This window comes from Podarcis gaigeae, assembly GCF_964106915.1.
Source record: "Podarcis gaigeae genome assembly, chromosome: 6".
Classification (NCBI taxonomy): Eukaryota; Metazoa; Chordata; class Lepidosauria; order Squamata; family Lacertidae; genus Podarcis; species Podarcis gaigeae.
Genome location: NC_139682.1, coordinates 84291681 through 84312161, shown reverse-complemented (window position 1 = coordinate 84312161; position 20481 = coordinate 84291681). Strand labels below are relative to the sequence as shown.

At 41.7% G+C, this 20481-nt stretch overlaps 1 long non-coding RNA gene across 2 annotated transcripts in view; it reads left to right on the top strand.

The window, feature by feature from the left end:
* The first annotated feature begins 7435 nt into the window (after positions 1 to 7435).
* LOC310847539 overlaps positions 7436 to 20481 on the top strand; it is a 36993-nt gene continuing 23947 nt past the window's right edge. For both annotated transcript variants that reach the window (XR_014565879.1, XR_014565880.1), the window contains exons 1-2: positions 7436 to 7514; positions 11316 to 11475. This is a non-coding gene — a long non-coding RNA (uncharacterized lncRNA). The remainder of the gene's footprint in view (positions 7515 to 11315; positions 11476 to 20481) is intronic.

Genomic DNA, 20481 nt, shown 5'->3' with positions numbered 1-20481 from the left:
TTCCAGCTCAAGCTAGTGTTAGAATTTAATAAAGGATTGTGTGTTAAAACTATGTGTCAGACACCGTGTGTTAGAATCTAATCAAGACCTGTGTGTATTAGGCTGTGCATCAGAAACGTCTTTAATCCTAGGGAATAAACAAGTGTTAAAAGTTAATTAAGTCAGACTAATTTCCTTTTAAGGTGACAGCCTGGGGATGAGCCATATATCATAAGGACACCATCGTTTCTGCTTAATTTGAATTTCTTTGCATCCCATACATGATCATCATGGGGAAACTGAAAACAAGTGTGTATGTTGCATCCCTCAAGGAAGGGTCATCCACAGGAGAAGGCTGAGAAGTGTTTATGAACTCATTTCTCGCTCACTTAAATTATAATAAGCTGGATTTGTGGGAAGATAATGTTAGAAGTTAGGCATTATAGCAACTAGCAGGTGATTTTTGCAGTTAAAGAGCAGCTAGGTCCCTGTGCACTCAGACATCCCAACTTTGTTTATAAAAGCAAAGCTTCACCTGCAAAATTAATAACTGAAATAAGATATACAAACACCGGAATAAAGTAAACTCCGAGCACTGAAAAAATAATGAAACACAAAGAAGAGCAGAAGCAATTAGTGAGACCTGGTGGAATATTTCTACCTCCCCAAGCCATATCTGAAAAACAAAGGCCAGTACCCTAAGTGGAAGATAAAAAGTGATCACATAATTAACAAAAGCCACAGAGAATGCAGAAGAGAGGTTGGCATTGCATATTACTGGGGGATATAAACCAAAATGATGAAAAGAGAGACTCAGTTTTCCATTTCTCAGGTAAGATAAAAGAGATGTAAGCTATTGCCCTGACTTCGGGCGATGGCAATACTTTATTTCTCATTATCTCAAGTCTGCTTATGTTTTAAAAACCTGTATTTTTTTAATTAAAAAAAAAAAAACCTTCTCAGATGCTTAGCATCCTTACATTCCTTTCTTGGATCAAATTGGAGCGGTGCCCAAAAATCTCTAGTTTATTTTTTGGGGTAAAGACTAGGAATAACCCTGATCTAGACTTTGGTGCTATTGTTGCTCTTTCCATGGTGGCTGCTGCTGTTACTCTAGTCCTGCTTTTCTCCTTTGCCAACACTGTGATCAATGGACTAATGTCCAAGATAGGGCTCTATCCTCAGGATAGGGCAGCTTCATAGGCATATAGGTGATCCATCCAGTTAAGGAAGTACACAACAGGTGAGATGATGTCAACGTACTAAGTCATCAGACTTGACTATGACAATGTCACAGAGGGCAAGTAAAAACAATTGAGAGTAAGGGCAAGTGAAAAAAATATATTTAATATTTCCCAAAGGAAAGGAATGACAATAATTCTACAGAAAATGTGAAACGCTGTTTAGCACCACTGAAAATGTTCATTGTTCAGTTCCAGATCAGGTGTCACCATCAAGCTATCACAGAATTTCTAGTACAGGTTGAATTTGCACCTCTTCTGAGTTAGTCTTTCAAGCCAATATGATTTTCTAGGTGTCACTGTTTTTAGTCTAAATAAACCTTTGGTATTGCGATCATAAACAGCTAGTGCTCTTCTTCCTAATTGTTTAAACCAATAACTCATTGACCACTAATAATGAAACATACAGTTTCATTATTACCTTGACAACATCTTAAAAAGCAGAGACATCACTTTGCTGACAAAGGTCCGTATAGTAAAAGCTATGGTTTTCCCAGTAGTGATGTATGGAAGTGAGAACGGGACCATAAAGAAGGCTGATCGCTGAAGAATTGATGCTTTTGAATTATGGTGCTGGAGGAGACTCTTGAGAGTCCCATGGACTACAAGAAGATCAAACCTATCCATTCTGAAGGAAATCAGCCCTGAGTGCTCACTGGAAGGCAGATCCTGAAGCTGCGGCTCCAATACTTTGGCCACCTCATGAGAAGAGAAGACTCCCTGGAAAAGACCCTGATGTTGGGAAAGATGGAGGGCACAAGGAGAAGGGGACGAAAGAGGACGAGATGGTTGGACAGTGTTCTCGAAGCTACAAACATGAGTTTGACCAAGCTGTGGGAGGCAGTGGAAGACAGGAGTGCCTGGCGAGCTCTGGTCCATGGGGTCACAAAGAGTCGGACATGACTAAACTAATAAACCACAATGAAACATACATTGTACACATTTTTCCAAATTTATTATGGTATTTTTGTGATATACAAATGACATGAGAAAACTTAGTATACTTATTTGTATAACATTCTTGTTTATACAACACAATAATAAAAAACGTTTTAAAAAAATAAAAAATAAGCAGCTAGTGTTGTCTGCTTCTACAAAAAGATCCCACTACAACTGCTCAATGAATCTGCAACTCCAACTCCCACCATTGCTGGTGGCTAGGACTGATGGGTGTTGGAGTCCAACAATAGCTGGAGGGCCATGGGGTCCCAATTCCTGCTCTACATTGTGTGAGAGAATGCCTTTTCAGAGTTAAAATGATCAAACAAGGAATTATGGATTGTCTTGAATGAACAGATTTCTGCTTTTAGTTCAAGAACATTTTTCTATGGAACCCTGCTAGGGTTGGGTGATACAACACTATATTGTTCAAAACTGGTTCAAAGTCCATATCATGATATTGGTTTCATAATTTTTGATCTGGTGATATATACAGTGGTACCTCAGGTTAAGAACTTAATTTGTTCTGGATGTCCATTCTTAACCTGAAACTGTTCTTAACCTGAAGTACCACGTTAGCTAATAGGGCCTCCCACCGCCGCACCGCCACCGCACAATTTCTGTTCTCATCCTGAAGCAAAGTTCTTAACCTGAGGTACTATTTCTGGGTTAGCGGAGTTTGTAACCTGAAGCGTCTGTAACCTGAAGTGTCTCTAACCCGAGGTACCACTGTATTGTGAATCATGATGTTTGTGTGCTATGTAAAAAAAATTAAAATCAAGATGTGGGAAAACCGTGAAGCCAGTCAATGCCTCTACATAGCTCCATCCTTATTTCAGACATTGCAATATATCAATTTATTGCAATGTTTAGCTGGTGATAATGTTTAGCTGGTTGAAAACCAAGTGTCACCCAGCCCTAGTCTCTACCTATGCAGCCAATTTGGAAGATTTTCATTGTGTAAAAGGCCACTATCTTTGGAGATTGTTGTGGGAATTGTGTAAACACCTCAGATTGCTTCATCCAACAGGTGCAAAGTTTATTCTTTTTCTGCCTTTTTTTAGTGGTTTCCCTCATATGTTCACAGAAGGTTCACAGAAGGTTATTATACTGATTGTGGGCGATGCATCACTAGGCTTCTGTGTTGTAAAATTAATGAGCAATATCTGTTTGCCGTTTACTGCGAGGGCTCACCGTGGTTTTTCTTGGATAAAAATTATACTGGCTTACCTTTGCTGGAAGTCCAGCAGTCGCAGGAGGATTAATGAACTTCTTGCCACAAGTCAAAATGATGTCCTACTGATACCATCTGGATGTCGGCTGGAATCAACTTCCTTCCTGCTGCTGAGAGCTTGGAGTTCAGCTGGTGATTAGCTTCCTATACAGAAGTCTTTAAAAAAAAATGGTGATTAATCAGCAGGATATGTTGACTGGTTGCTTTTAATTCCTCTGCTTGGTTGGATCAGGGGTCTGATAATAAAGACTTAGGCAATAAATGCTGCAGAGACAAAAATCCCAGTCTCATCAGATTGAAAATTACTTTCTCAATTTTTTATTTTTTTATTTCACCTAATAAATAGTGGCTCTGACAATACATTTCCATGTTCGTTGTAGATTGCAGCCCTATATAATTTCATCAATTTAAATCTACAGGCATAGGGTCATTTAAGCAATCATTTGGTCTTTTGTTTCCTAGGTAACAGACTTGTCAAGACACAAAATATGGCCACCCACTTTCTTAGCCCCTGTTATTTGTTCTCAAGCTAATCCTTATAATTTATTGGACTCTTTATATTTCCCTCAGCTTTTTTATGTTCTCCTCCTCCTCGCGTAGACTGACCTTAGTTTTAGATGAATGTTGAGCAGAATATATATTGAATGTTTCATTAGTACGGAGAAAAATATCACAATTATTTAGACAAAAACTTGGGGGGGGGGCGCCTTTCCAAATGGATGTCAGTAGTGAAAATTTCATGGAATTGAGAAGAAAAGACTGCAAATTGGATATATGACAGTCGCAAAAAGCATTGTATGCCCCTTTTCTTCAGGGGAGTTATTGCTTGAGCTGAAAGTTAAGACTGGAGGAGAGGAATATATGACAGAAGTCAGCTAAATGGTGACTGATAATTTTAAAACAATTTCCCCCACATTGCTGCAGTTGGCTTACCATTATCGCTAGAAAAAAATAGAAACTCAACGAATAAAATGTTGGTATCACTGCTAACTGAGAGGAATGGAGAATTCACTCTCTTGCACCAAATCTCAGACTATTAGGATCACACTGACAGTGAAATATCGTGCTCAGAAATGTCCCCCTGTGGTCAATGGGACTTACTTGCAAGTGAATTCTACCTCTCTTTCAGATCGGAACCAGTGAAGGCAGTGAAAGTCCTGTGTGAGTGTTTGGAGACGGTTGGAGGATGGATGGCGGCTAACAGATTGAGGTTGAATCCTGACAAGACAGAAGTACTGTTTTGGGGGGATAGGAGGCGGGCAGGTGTGGAAGACTCCCTGGTCCTGAATGGGGTAACTGTGCCCCTGAAGTACCAGGTGTGCAGCCTGGGAATCATTCTGGACTCACAGCTGTCCATGGAGGCACAGGTCAATTCTGTGTCCAGGGCAGCTGTTTATCAGCTCCATCTGGTACACAGGCTGAGTGCGGACTGTCTCACCAGAGTGGTGCATGCTCTGGTTATCTCCCGCTTGGGCTACTGCAATGCGCTCTATGTGGGGCTACCATTGAAGGTGACCCAGAAACTACAATTAATCCAGAATGCGGCAGCTAGACTGGTGACTGGGAGCGGCCGCTGTGACCATATAACACCGGTCTTGAAAGACCTTCACTGGCTCCCAGTACGTTTCTAAGCACAATTCAAAGTGTTGGTGCTGACCTTTAACGCCCTAAATGGCCTCGGTCCAGTATACCTGAAGGAGCATCTCCACCTCCATCGTTCTGCCCGGACACTGAGGTCCAGCACCGAGGGCCTTCTGGTGGTTCCTTGGCTGCAAGAAGCCAAGTTACAGGGAACCAGGCAGAGGGCCTTCTCGGTAGTGGCACCCACCCTGTGGAATGCCCTCCCACCAGATGTCAAAGAGAAAAACAACTACCAAACTTTTAGAAGACATCTAAAGGCAGCCCTGTTTAGGGAAGCTTTTAATGTTTAATAGGTTATTGTATCTTAGTGTTTTGTTGGAAGCCGCCCAGAGTGGCTGGGGGGACCCAGCCAGATGGGCAGGGTATAAATTATTATTGTTATTGTTATTGTTATTGTTATTATTATTATTATTATTATTATTATTATTATTCTGTTTAATGGCTCCAGCCCAATACAATATGCACCAGCTAGGTTGGCACGTGTACTCTGATAAACAGGGGCAGTATGTCCTATATCACCACCTGAGGCAAAGGGGCAGGTGTCACTCCACACCTGCCAAAGCCTCTCTTTGGCAGGTATTACAGCAGTGACCACAAAATGGCAGTGGCAGGTTCTGGTGAGATCTTGCAAATCTCTCATGAGATCTTGTGAGATTTTATCAAGCTCTCATCTGAAGCTGCCATTGTCGCTTTTCCAATGGTCAGTAATATCCAAAAGCAACTGATAATTTGCTTGCAACACAGGGGTTTAATTGTTTGGTTGCTTTTCCAGCGGTGGTGGAGGCAGTCGGTGGGTTGCCTGTGAGGATGGTATCTCTTGCAGTTCCACCACCTGAAGCAGCTGCCTCGGCCTTGTTAAGTTGTGGATGAACATATCAGACGATACAGCAATTCTTCAAACAGCTCTTGTTTATTCACAGGCCAGAACAGAACTGAACTGAAGGGTTCAGTCAGCCTGCTTATATAGAGCTCCAGTACAACGTAACTGTAACAATTTTCTGTAACTATCCAATCACTGAACATCACTTTCAATCCCTTATTAGCATAACTATTTACAGTATCCCCCTGCTGGCCCAGGGTGAAAACTTCAGTACATAACAGGCCTGCCCCATGCATGGGCCAGCTCAGCTGACGAAAGGAAAAGGAATCAGATCGGGCAGTGGTTTGGAGGGGAAAGTACAGAGAACTGAATGCAACCTCCAACTCTGCCTTCCAAAATCACGGAGCTGCAGGATCCCTGGTTTTCCATATCTTTTGGCAGTGGGTTCAGCTACATGAGTCCTGGGGTTCCTGTATAGAATGCTGCTTCTCTGTGTGTGGTTCCTGTCTAAACAAGGTTGTTGATAATTAAGCACCTCTCTCAATGCAGATTTAAAGTATTGCACAATTTGAACAAACACTTAAAAAAACTGTCATGTTTTGGTTCAGTTAGCCTGAATAACTTTAGCGATCATTCAGATCCTTAGATTATATTCTTACTTTAGGATCAACCTGGTGGATCCCTTATTTCCAAAGGAGTCAAGGACCATTCTTGTCACTGGGTCACCTCTCTGAGTGCAGCCTCTGTCTATCCCCAACTCTTCTCCTCATTTCCTGCTGAGTTTTTAATATCAGACCTTCAGCCCCCTCTTGTGAGTTCCTAAATACCCTCTGCATATTCGATATGCATATTATTTATGCAACGCGGGTGGCACTGTAGTCTAAACCACTGAGCCTCTTGGGCTTGCCGATCAGAAGGTTGGCGGTTCGAATCCCTGCGATGGGGTGAGCTCCCGTTGCTCTGTCCCAGCTCCTGCCAACCTAGCAGGTTGAAAGCATGCCAGTGCAAGTAGATAAATAGGCAGGAAGGTAAACAGCGCTTTTGTGTGCTCTGGTTTCCGGCATGGTGTTCTGTTGCGCCAGAAGCGGTTTAGTTATGCTGGCCACAAGACCCGAAAAGCTGTCTGTGGACAAACGCTGGCTCCCTCGGCCTGAAAGCGAGATGAGCGCTGCAACCCCATAGTCGCCTTTGACTGGACTTAACCATCCAGGGGTCCTTTACCTTTTACCTTTTTTTTATTTGATAGCTCTGATGAGAATCAGCCAGTGCTTAAAGTGACCTGCACTGTTTCTTATCACAAATAGTAAAACAGATTAGAATTCGAATTTAACACATGTTGACTTATGATTACTCTCCCCACCACCACCAAAAAAAAGGAGAAATCATTAATAAGTTGTTTTAGCTAGAAGTTGGGAATCTGTTACTAATGTAACTAATAGTGAAAGTTTCAGAACACAAAATTCTACATGACATTTATGTGGTTAAAAATCCCTCCAATATATTTTCCAGAGAGCTACTCAGTAGAATGGTTCCTATGGTGACAACAGCTATTGTGGAACCTTGGTCCACTACCTGATTGTTACTAAGTAGATCTGGAGCATCATATGTTTGCTATCCTTGGATTATGAGTTCAAAAGTGCCACAATTTATTGTGACAAGAGTAAGCCTCCAAACCCTTTCAGCATAGTTTCACTGACAATTACCCAAATTTAACAACAGATTGCTTATCTGATAAATTATGGGGTGGGGAAATCACACTAAACTGGAGTCTTGGATTAATGTGAAAAGAACTATTAATCTCCTAACACCTAACCTCACCCCCAACAACTTCCCTCTCTCTCCCCATCCATCATTCTTATCCATTATGCCATGTTGCTTCTGACCTCCATGTACTTTCACATTCCTTACTCCAAGCGATCTCCTTCCCATCTCTCTCTTCCAAACAATAATCCCATATGTGGTTTTTGATTCTTTCTTGAATCTTTGATTCTTTCACATCTCACATTGACTGCACCTAGTTTATGGGTGGGTATCGCCGCATTCCTGTGTGGAGACTCAATAAACACTTTGAAATGGATCTGATTTTAGAAAGACAATTAAAAAACATCTCCAGACATGTTTCTTGGAGATAAACTGTAATGAAACTAATGAAACAAAGGAATGTGGCTAATGGTTCTTGAAAGTGTCATCAATAAAGAGCTGTAAGTAATTAGCAATCTGCCATTATAATAGTTTGCCTGTTACAGTTCAGGTTTTTCCTCCTTGTATTTGCCTTTTTAATTATTGTCACCAGATCTGAGGCCCTCACCTCACAGAGACAGTTAAAATGTTATGGCAGCTAATGACTTTGACATAGATTGTTTCTGTCAGATGGGGAAAGGTAGGATGCATAAACTGTGAAATGTGCAGAGCCCCTCTCCCCCAGGAGCGTACTGACAAATGAAGAAGAAAATTGAAAACGTGAAGGTGTGTGGAGGAGAAAAAAGATCCCTGTTTATCAACATGTACTGTAAGTATAGAACTAGTTCCAACTGTTGCAATGAAGGAGACATGCAAGATATAGAACAATTCTATATGTCTACTCAGAAGAAATCACTCCTTCATTGCAACAGTTGGAACTAGTTCTATATGTACATGCCCGTTCTCGCCACCATATTTTGCCCAAAGTTAAATTTATAGGGCTAATTTGGACATTTTCGCTTGGAACATCTCTGAGGGGTTCACAGCAGCTTCTGCTGACCTCCTGAAACCAGCACAAAATCTCTGCCCTTACACATATGCAGACAGGCCCCTGTCCACCCTCCATATAGCCAAGCAAGAACCATTAGCGAAGTTCAAGGACAAGTTCCAGCCAGGAAATACTAAATGCTGGTGAGGTGTAGAGCCTATGGAGAATCTCATGGGCCAGATAGAGAGTCCTGGAGGACCACAACAAACACACCCTAGCCACACCCTGTGGGGTGTTGGTAGCACTATGGTCTAAACCACTAAGCCTCTTGGGCTTGCTGATCAGAAGGTCAGCGGTTCGAATCCCCATGATGGGGTGAGCTCCCGTTGCTCTGTCCCAGCTCCTGCCAACCTAGCAGTTCAAAAGCACACCAGTGCAAGTAGATAAATAGGTACCACTGTGGCAGGAAGGTAAACAGAGTTTCCGTGTTCTCTGGTTTCCATCACGATATACCTTTGCCCCAGAATTGGTTTAGTCATGCTGGCAACACGATCCAGAAAACTCTGGACAAATGCTGGCTCCCTCGCCCTGAAAGCGAGATGAGCGCCCCAACCCCGTAGTTACCTTTGATTGGACTTAACCGTCCAGGGGTCCTTTACCTTTTTACCTAGCCACACCATAGCCTGTAGCTCCCAAATCTGGTTTATACTGCTAGGGTAGAAGATAAAGTATTGGGCTGGCACCTACCTCTGTCCTGCAGTACATTCACTCCAACCAGAAGTCAACATGAGTGGAATTGAAGTAGAATTGTGTGGTTAGGGCAGACACCAGGCAAGCTTGACTTCTCACTGGTACTTCTAATCTTATAGCACATGATAGATAGCATGCCACGTTAGCATGCAATTTGACAGTTGACCACCTATTTTTTTGTTCATATTTTATACTAACTAATCAACAAAATTCATTTTTCTCACTCATCATTTTATGTTATAAAGTGCCTAAAGCTAATCTAAATTCCACAATTGTTCCTATAATTATCTGCTTTGATGTAGCTTAGTACTAATATTTTGGAAGAATCCCCCCCAAAACATTGCTAATATCATATTTGCTTGCCTCTTACAGAAACTACTAGACATTTCCAGTGCAAGTTGTTTTTTCAACTCCATCAAACATCAGTGGAATTTTTCCATTTATTTGAATGCAGGATATAAATAAATCTAGATTGGAAGATTTAATATTTGCTAGAGTGTCCTTCCAATGTGCAGGGCAACAAATATCATTCAGCACTTTATTCTACTTTCCCTTAAGTGGAAACAAGATTTCAGGGCCACCCCCCCATTCTCTGCCACCTCCACCCCATTATTTCAAATACTGGTAAATAACCAGTGGGAAAGGAAGCCATTTCCTTCCATAATTTAAATGTGTGTGGGATTTGGGGAGTTGCTCGACAGTTGACAGGTTATTTCATTCTTGATGCCTGTCAAGAACCCAAACAATCAAGAGATGAAGCATTTAAATATTGAGGCTTAAAACCTCCTACTCAAAATTTGAACGAATTGGGAATTCAGACATAGAGTCATAGAATCTTAGAGCTGGAAGGGAACCAAGGGTCATCTAGTCCAACCCCCTGCAATCCAAGCATCTCAGCTAAAGCATTCATGACAGGTGGACATCCAACTCTGTTTATAAACTTCCAAGGAAGGAGAGCCCATCACCTCTCATGGGAGTCTGTTTCACTGCTGAACAGCTCTTACTGTCAGAAAGTTTTCTGACTGCTTAGTCGTAATCTCCTTTCTTGCAACTTGAAGGCCTGAAGTAGCATCTCCACCCCCATCGTTCTGCCCAGACACTGAGGTCCAGCGCCGAGGGCCTTCTGGCGGTTCCCTCATTGTGAGAAGCAAAGCTACAGGGAACCAGGCAGAGGCCCTTCTCGGTAGTGGCACCTGCCCTATGGAAAGCCCTCCCATCAGATGTCAAAGAGATAAACAACTACCTGACATTTAGAAGACATCTGAAGGCAGCCCTGTTCAGGGAAGTTTTAAATGTGCGACATTTTAATGTATTTTTAATCTTTGTTGGAAGCTGCCCAGAGTGGCTGGGGAAACCCAGCCAGATGGGCAGGGTACAAATAATAAATTATTATTATTATTATTATTATTATTATTATTATTATTATTAGTTTGAGTCCTACCCTCCAGAGCAGGAGAAAACAAGCATATTCTCTCCTCCATGTGTACTTCATGATTTTCCAAGTTAATGGGGTTGCAAACAGTCCCCCCCCCCAAAAAAAATTAAAACAGAAATGAACGTTAAACTTCTGCTACATTTCCAGAAGTGACTTTTATGTGGTGTGATAGAGCACATAGGAAATTTGGCCATCAGCTGCAGGAGCCAAGAGGAGCACCAGGATGTTCCATGTCCCCCAGCTTCAAAATTAATCCCACATCCTAAAAATGACCTCTCCATTATTATTATTTTTGTCTCAGAATGAGAGGGTGTTCTTATTATTATCATTATGCAGCCTAGGAATGTATTAGCAATAGAGATACAGAGTTGCCATTAATAATCTTCCAATTCTAAATTCATTTAATTTCATTGTGCTTCTCTTCCCTGTTTCATGTTGGATTTAATAGTGACTCATAGGACTTTTATTTTGTCATATGAATCAAATTCTAAAGCCTGTAACTACTGTTTTTGTAAGTGATTATCACACCTTTCATTTCACCCTGATTTGTAAGAGGTATGCTTTGAAAACTTGCCTGAAGACTTGCTTTTTCTAATTGTTCTGGGTAGAATTGCCAACATCAAGTTTCACCAAATGAAACTGCAAGATGAATGTGGCAGTTCCCACTGAGGAGAAACAATCCATTGGAGGCAAAAGGCACTTGATGAGATCAGCAAAGTAACCCTTCATCCCTCTCTGCAGGACCTGATCTCATATGGGTGGAAAGAGGTAGGAAAGGGATGTCAAAAAGCAAGAGAGAAGGAGATGGCAGGAAGAATAGAGAAAGAGAGAAGGAGATGAGATGGCAAAAGGAGAGGGGGGAAAGAGTAGTATGTGCCCCCCCCAGCAAAATAGTCCCTTGAATTATTCTTGAGGGAATGTGGCCCTCAACAGAAGCAGGTTGCCCATTTAAGGTCTGGGCTAAAAACATTTAATAACACTTTCCACCTCATATGCCTTCATTAGTCACCACTGACATTGTACATTTTTGTTTTGCTTTTGAGGAATTAATTTCCTCTTATTGCCAGCTACCTTGGAGGCCTGCTGTTGGGGAGAAAAGCGGAATATGGATATTTAAAATTAATAAACCATGTGAAGTTACCGGTATCTTCTGAATAAAGTAGCAGTGGATATCATTACTTGATGAAAAGCTAAAGGAAGATTGCACCCACTGTCTCTCGTCTAGTTTGGGGAGGTTCCCATCACCTCACATGCTCAGATTCAGTCACATCAATGTCAGAGGCACTCTCCCCATTCCCTCACCATGAAGATACAGCAGGTTAATATATGCATGGCTGCCTGATTTTCCATGGCGCAAAGACATGGCCCTTCTACAGAACATTTGTTGTGGGACTGGGGAAAGAGGGACTTCCCAGTTTGGATGTTAATGGTAAGGCATAGTTTGCCAGACTGAGAAAGTCAGCAGTAAAACCTGAGTGTGGAAGTGGGGAGAGAGGGAGTGCATGAGTCTGTTGCAAATTCCCAGTCTTCCGGGTCATAGGTTGAAAGATCAGAAAACAAACATTTTGTCCTTCCGCTCTGGCACATGGTCTTCTTCTTTCTTCTTCTTTGGCACATGGTAATGGGAGATTTGCCATGTAGATTGGGGACCTGTGGTCCTGCAGATGCCATTGGCTTATGCTTCCCATCACCCTTCATTGGCAATGCTGGTTGGGGCTGGTGGGTGTTGGAGTCTGACAACATCAGGAGAGCTATGATTCCCATTGTGTTATAGCTGGATCTGAAGCCTTAAGGTCTTGCTGCAGGGTGCTTTAAAAAACAGAGGAGTTGAGGATCTGGAAACCCCCAGTCATTCCTTGATATGGGCTTCAGAGACCTGGAACACTGTTGTGCAGATGTGGTTCACCTGGGGACCATGTGGACTCATGCTGTTTGCTATAGTTCTACACATCTGAGTCAAACAATGACCCTAAAGGCTTTTTCGAGGTTTTCCTAGGATTAATATGAGGATGATGAGATAGTCCTTCACTGTAAAGAATTACCCATGGAGACTAATTACTTTTTCTAGCTGCTTTATTTTCTTTTAATCTCCAGCATCAGAGAATACTCACTATAATTAGTGCTGAGACAAAACCGTCTCCCATTCGGCGTATGAAATATGCTGTGAGTCCGAGAATGGTAGAGTTGGACGGGACCACTACAGTCATCTAGTCCAACCCCCTGCAATGCAGGAATCTGAACAAAAGCATCCATGACAGATGGCCATCCAACCTCTGCTTTAAAACCTCCAAGGAGGGAGAATCCAGCACCTTCCGAGGGAGTTCATTCCTCTGTCGAACTGTTCTTACTGTCAGAAAATTCTTCCTGATGTTTAGTTGGAATCTCTTTTCTAACTTGAAGCCATCAGTCTGGATCCTACCCTCTAGAGCAGGAGAAACAAGCTTGCTCCATCCTCCATGAGACAACCCTTACAATATTGGAAGATGCCTATCGTATCTCCTCTCAGGACTCAGCTGTACAGCTGCAAATAAAATGTTCTGAACGTATTGTAAAGTGCAATATACAATTGTGACACTGTGAGCTATAGCAAATTCAGTGCATTTTGCAAAGCAATTTTTTTTTTAAAAAAAGCATTTTCACAATGTTTTTAATGTGTGTGGAGATTCTACCTCAGTCTCCTCTTTTCCAGGTTAATAATAATTTATTATTTATACCCGCCCATCTGGCTGGCTTTCTCCAGCCACTCTGGGTGGCTTCCAACAAAAGATTTAAAATACATTAAAACATCATAAACATTCAACATACCCAACTCCCTCAACCGTTCCTCATAAGGCTTGGTTTCCAGACCTTTGATCATATTCTTTTTCTTTACTGCTATAGTTTCCAATGGCTAGAGCCAAAGTGGTGTTTTTGCCTCTAATAGATTTGTGTATTTATTCCATAATCTATACAATTTTTTTCCTAATTACATGATTTATAAATTACATACTTTCACCTTTTCATACCATAAATAAGTGTGCCAACCAAAAACATTATCATGGCTCTTGTGCTTCATTGCAAGTAAGCACAAAGCCTGGTTAAGTGCCAAGACCCCTAGAAACCTATAAAGGTTTATAGACAATCGGTGACACATTTATTGATCCTTTATGTAAGTTACAGTGGTACCTCAGGTTACAGAGGCTTCAGGTTTCATACTCCGCTAACCCAGAAATAAAAATAGTACCTCGGGTTAAGAACTTTGCTTCAGGGTGAGAACAGAAATTGTGTGGTGGCGAAGCGGTGGTAGTGAGAGGCCCTGGTGGTAGTGAGAGGCCACCGACTGTTGAATTATCTGTTCTAAGACCTTCCCTGGTATCGATGTCAAGCTCACCAGTCGATAGTTAACCGCATCTTCCTTTCCCCCCTTTTGAAGATAGAGACAACATTTGCCTGCCTCCAGCCTGTAGGGACCTCACCTGTTCTCCAAGAATTCTCAAAGATAATAGACAAAGTCTCTGAAATTACCTCCGCAAGCTCCTTTAGTACCCTTGGATGCAGCTCATCAGGCCCTGGAAATTTGAATTCATTTAAAGTAGATAGGTGTCCCCTTACGGCCTCTTTTCCTATTTTAGGCTACAGCTCCCTCCTTACATCATTTGTACTGTTATCACCAGGTTGGGTGTCACTTTGGGGTGAAAACAGAGGCAAAGTAGGTGTTGAGTAGTTCTGACTTTTCTCTGTCACCCAATAACATTTCTTTATGTTCCCCACACAAAGGAACGACCACTTGCTTGTTCCTCCTCTTACTTCGGACATAGCCAAATAAACCTTTTTATTATTTTTAACCTCTCTTGCAAGCCTAAACTCATTCTGAGCTTTAGCCAGCCTGACTTTCCCACTTGCAAGTGTTGACTACTTGTGTATACTCCTCCTTTGTGATTTCCCCTTTCTTCCATTTCTTATACATGTCCTGCTTAACTCTCAGCTCATCTGTAAGCTCCTTATGCAGCCACACAGGTTTCCTGAGATGCCTCCCACTTTTCTTTCTTGTTGTTAACGTCTGCATTTGGGCCTTCAATATTTCTCCTTTTAGAAACTCCCCTCCTTCTTGGGCTCCCTTCTCACTGAGTATTTCCAACCATGGAATCATACCCAGTAGCTCCTAGTAGACTAACTAAATGGATAAAAATGTGGAGAATTTGCAAATATTAGTTTCAACCAACTGGTAATCTGGCACAACAGAGGTGTCTCAAGAATACAGAAGTTGGGAATCTCTGGTCTAGTGTATTATTTGAATTTTTCTTGTGGGTGCACAACAAGGATTGCCACAGTGGGAGTTCCAGCAGAATAGCACAGATAATCTATCACACACACACACACACACACACACACACACACACACATATATATATATAGGCACCCCCCTCTATTCTGAACAGCATCAGGCTCCCTAGCTGAGCCATGGAATGAGTCACCAGGCTTGCTCTCTGTTAATGTCATCAGATGGTGGAACATTATCAACAAAACAAACAGAAAGATGAAAACGGTGGGAAAGAAAGTAATTAGACTTGTCCTTAGGGCTACATTTGCAAAAGTACATTTGATATACTTGCTGGGATTTCCACCCCCTACAACTTTAGAAACTTTAATTAAAGTGTATTTCCCCACACCAGTAAAATCTGAAGAACTCCACATTTGCTTAACATTTTTAAAGAACACATGGGTTTCAGATTCAAGATATTCTACAATATGCGCCTGGGCTGAGGCCTAACCATGGACTGATAGAAAGATTAAGTATAAGATGCAGGAGGATTTACAGCTCAGTCGGTTAGAGCACGCTTCTGATAACGGCAAGGTTGCCGGTTTGATCCCTGTGTGAGACAGCTGTCTATTCCTGAATTGCAGGTGGTTGGAATAGATGTTCTTTAGGTTCACTTCCAACCAGGAGGGCCAACTCACCCTCAGGATTGAGGGTGCCTGCTGCCACAACATGCATGTGCAACTTCACATGCACATGCCAGCACATAGTATGTGTGACGTCACACACATTACGTTGAAGGAACAGGTTACCCAAACCTGACTGTTCAGTGTGCAGTCACCTGAACAGGGCCCCAGCCCCAAAATTCCCTAATTCTTTCTTCTTCAATAATTAGCTTAAATCCATTAGCTTGAGCTGTATAACACAAACCAGCTGTATAAACAAAGCCTTCTCCTTTATCAGTTCCTGAAGGCATAATGGATGGCCTTGTCAGTTCCTAGCGGAGATGGGATGGTCTTATCTTACCGGTTGTAAATATCCTGACCACGATGATGCACAGACCTTGCAAGACAGGCCTGTCAGTCCGGGGATGGTGCCAGGAGTAAGGAGTACTACTATAGATGGGTGACCTTTCTACTCCAAGATAAGAGTACAGAAACATGAAGGTCTGTTCATGCGCAAGGAGGCTCAAGGATGTAAACTTACATGTACAAACACACACGAGGCTGGATTCCTGGGGAGGGGGAAAGGGGACCTACAAGGGATATAAGCTGTATGTAATTGCTCTCTAAGTGCGCTTGCTGTGAACGATCACGCAGTGCCTTTCTGCTGCTCCGGAGAGCAGGAATAAACCCTCGGTGTCTATTGACTCCTCCCTCCCTCCTGGGAGCAACGCTCACCCAACCCATGGAAAAGGTCTGAAAGGCTACAACGTGAAGGCATGTGTATGTCACATCGCACATCTGCATTGCGGTGGCTGGCGGTGGAAGCTCCCTCTTCCTCTCTGCAGACAGCGAGGCACCCTATTCTGCAGGGAGGGCCTCGGGCTCGGAGGCAGGGACGCACTGCCTCCACATCCAAGCCCCCTGTGGCGTTCATACGGAGCTCCCGGTCGTCTCACAGACTATTGAACCGTACACCACTAATCCGCTTGCACCAGCCAGGTCCTCCCTGGTAAATCACTTAGTCTCAGTCAGGTTCTTAAGTTAACAAAGAAAAATGTAGTTTATTGAAGACACAAACTTTAACTGCATTCCAAATGTTGTTACTCTTTACCTTCTTACTCTTATTTTTTCCTGTCTCAATAATAATAATAATAATAATAATAATAATAATAATAATAATAATATATTTATATTCCGCCCTTCTCTTGGCAGCTTCCAACAAAACACTAAAATACAATAACCTATTAAGTTTGGTAGTTATTTTTCTCTTTGACATCTGGTGGGAGGGTGTTCCACAGGGTGGGTGCTGCTACCAAGAAGGCCCTCTGCCTGGTTCCCTGTAACTTGGCTTCTCGCAGCAAGGGAACCGCCAGAAGGCTGGACTTAAGTGTCTGGGCAGAACAATGGAGGTGGAGACCCTCCTTCAGGTATACCTCCCCTCACACAAGAACCCACTGCCCTAACTGTCTCTCTATTTCCAACTGCCTGCCAACTGCTTTTCCAACTGCCTTTCCCAACCAACCAACCCATTAAAACCAACCAACTACCTATACCCAAACGTTGGGCTAAGCCCTTTTATAAACAGGTAGGCTCCGCCTCCGGCTTTCCTATTGGTCTACATTTTAACCCTTTCTCTTCCCCCTGTACAGACATTTTCAAATGAACGGGCAAACACCACACCACCCCCCAAAAAGGGTTCCTGGCTGGCTGGCTGGTTGTGCAGTGCAGAGCTACACTGCTTCTGTCTCGGAGGCAGTGCTGCTGCCTGCCGGCTTTTGAGTTTATCTGCATATATATTTTTCTTAAGTCTCATCTCAATCCTTCATTCTGACAAGCAACAAACCCTCCCAGTTCTGTTGAAAATATGAACAATTATATGCAGGGCTGGATTTAGGTTTGATGATGCCCTAAACTACTAAAGGTATATGCCCAGCTGTCCTTTGTCAACAACAAATTGTGGCTGTTTATTGTGTTGAATATATGCTATATGGTAATTTATGGAGCTAATAGATATCTAAAACCAGTGAAATTTTAGGGAGCAGGTGGGGCCCATTACTTAAATCAGGGATAGGCAAACTCTGTCCTCCAGATGTTTTGGGACTACAACTCACATCATCCCTCGCTAACAGGACCAGTGGTCAGGGATGATGGGAGTTGTAGTCCAAAAACATCTGGAGGGCTGAGTTTGCCAATGCCTGACTTAAATCATAGGAGCCTACACAACACAACACTGTTGCTGTATGTAGGTTTTATTTTATTTGTTTTTTTATCTTATATTTTGGAAATGTACATCCAGTTCCCCCCCTCTAAATTTATTTGGGGGCCCCCAAGAGAGTGGGGCCCTAAGCTATAGCTTGTTTAGCTTTATACATAAATCTGGCACTGATTATATGCATATGCACACCAGATTTCCTAAACTAACCAGTGCATAAACAGAGAGAAACTCTAAAAAAGTGTATTGATATATTTATAATATAACACTGTAGAAATATAGTACAACCTGGGACTTGATTCCTTGATAAGTATTACACATATATGTAATTTATTTGCATATAATTTTGCATATAATTAGTTGAGGGTTTTTTAACTTAATAACAACAACCCAGGCAATGCAGCTCAGACATAAACAGGCACTCAATGTGACGACAAACGAATGTGTGCAAAACTTGATTGCATCAGAACCACAAATTTTCATGTATAAATCCATTTTAAACCGATTCCTCCTCCATCCCTAGCAACAGAATGACAGTAGTAGAGATCTACACCCCCTATATCATGTCTTCCCGTTATCCATATATTTTATTAGCACACTTAGGAAACAATCATAGCTATGGGAAACCAGCATAATTCATGCCATCTTCAGTTAAGATGGTGTAAAGCTCTTCATTGTACAGAATCTGGGTGGCCAGCGAGAGGGGACTGTGCTCAGTGAATATATATATATTTTTAAAAATGCTACTACAGTAGAGTCTCGGGCTGCGGATGTAATTCGTGACGGAGGCACCTGCAGCGTTCGTAACCTGCAGCGCCGCATCTGCGCTGCAGGATTCACAGAATGCTATGAGATAGTAAGTCTGTAGGCTTGAGTTTGCTAGCTGATGCAACTGGCAGATGCAATCAGCCTGCAATACTTTCTATGGAAGTGCTGGGTCAGAAAGACTCAGCAGTAATGTGCTGTCAGTTGATTGGCTGTCATCGGTTTAAAAGGGAAACCTTCAGTAGTAAGGGGTTGGTGTAGAGGAGTGTGGTCAGAGAGAGAGAGATAGAAAGGTCTTCCTATTTGCCTTAAGGTGCAGCCAGGTACTCTGTTTGACTATATGAACTGCTCGTGTATTATAGCCTGTAGATATTTGTATATATAGCTCACAATAAATATACTGCACTGAAGAGCCTGGAACTCTGAGCATTTCTGCTAAAGCACCGCAGAGAATTTGTGACACTTTGCACACGCATGATGCGATTTGGCGCTTCTGCACATGTGAGAGTGGTGAAACCCGGAAGTAACCCTTTCTGGTACTTCTGGGTTTCCTGCGCTCCGCAACCTGAAAACACATAACCCGAAACGATTGTAACCCGAGATACCACGGTATGGCTATTGAGCATTTTCCTGCTCTGTGGTATATGGAATCGGATGGTAACCAACTCTGAAAACCATATCTCTTTCAGAACTGAGTTCTGCTTTGAGCTTGAATAGACGACAACTAAGGGATTGGCTCTTCTGGACTGAATACAGAAAGGACCTGCAACTAATTAGAAACACTAATCCCCCCCCCCCCGCGCCCTCTTGGAATCCCCTTTTGAGAACAGAGCATTAGTTTATATTTATTTTATTTTATTTTAAGATTTTTATTAGTTGCAAACACATAAATACATAAAATATACATAAATAAAACTAAAAAGAAAAGTAAAGAATAAAAAAGAGAGAAGAAACAAAACAAAGAATGAAAAAGGAAAAATAGATAACCTAAAAAATTAATAATAATTCATATCAACTTCTACATAGGGAGTTCAAGCCTTTTTAAAACAGCTTCAGCTTGCCTCCTTTATTCGTATCTTGACTTCCTGCTATCGATGAACATACTTAGCAAATCATTTTTTTTCCAGATAACTGTATTCAAATGGTAAATATTGGAGAGACAGTCTGACTGTCAGGGGGATTTAGTCTATGCTAAGCCAGGTGATGTTCTGGAAGCCTTCTTTTTCCATGTAATTAATAACGACAGCCCATTCTCTCCTTGTTCTTTCTTTTGAGTGATTTCTTATTAGATCCATTAATTTGGCAAGTTCTATATATTCACTTAATTTTAAGAGCCATTCTTCTTATGTGGGACTTGTATTACATTTCCAATGTTTCACTGTCATGATCCTTGCGGCTATGATTGTGTATAGAAAGACTCTTTTATTTTCCTTTGGGATGTCTGTTGTGAAAATTCCCAATAAAAATAATTCTGGCTTTTAAAAAATATGTATGTCTAATCATTTTTTTTTATTACTTCATATATCATGTCCCAGAATATTTTTATTCTGGGACACGTCCACCACATGTGGAAAAGACTCCCCTCTTTTTGATTACATTTCCAGCATTTGTTACTAATCTTTTTGTTCATTTTAGCCAATTTTGCTGCAGTCATATACCACCAGTACATCATTTTAAGGAAATTTTCTTTAATTGTGTAACAAGCTGTGAATCTAATATCATTTTTCCTGAGGTTATCCCATTTTTCTAATTCTATATTATATCCCAGGTCTTGTGCCCATTTTACCATTACATCTTTAAGATGCAATTTTAATAATAATTTGTACATTTTAGACAGATTCTTTTTTGTTATTTGAGAGAAGTTCTTAGACCAAATCAGAGATTATTTTCTCAAA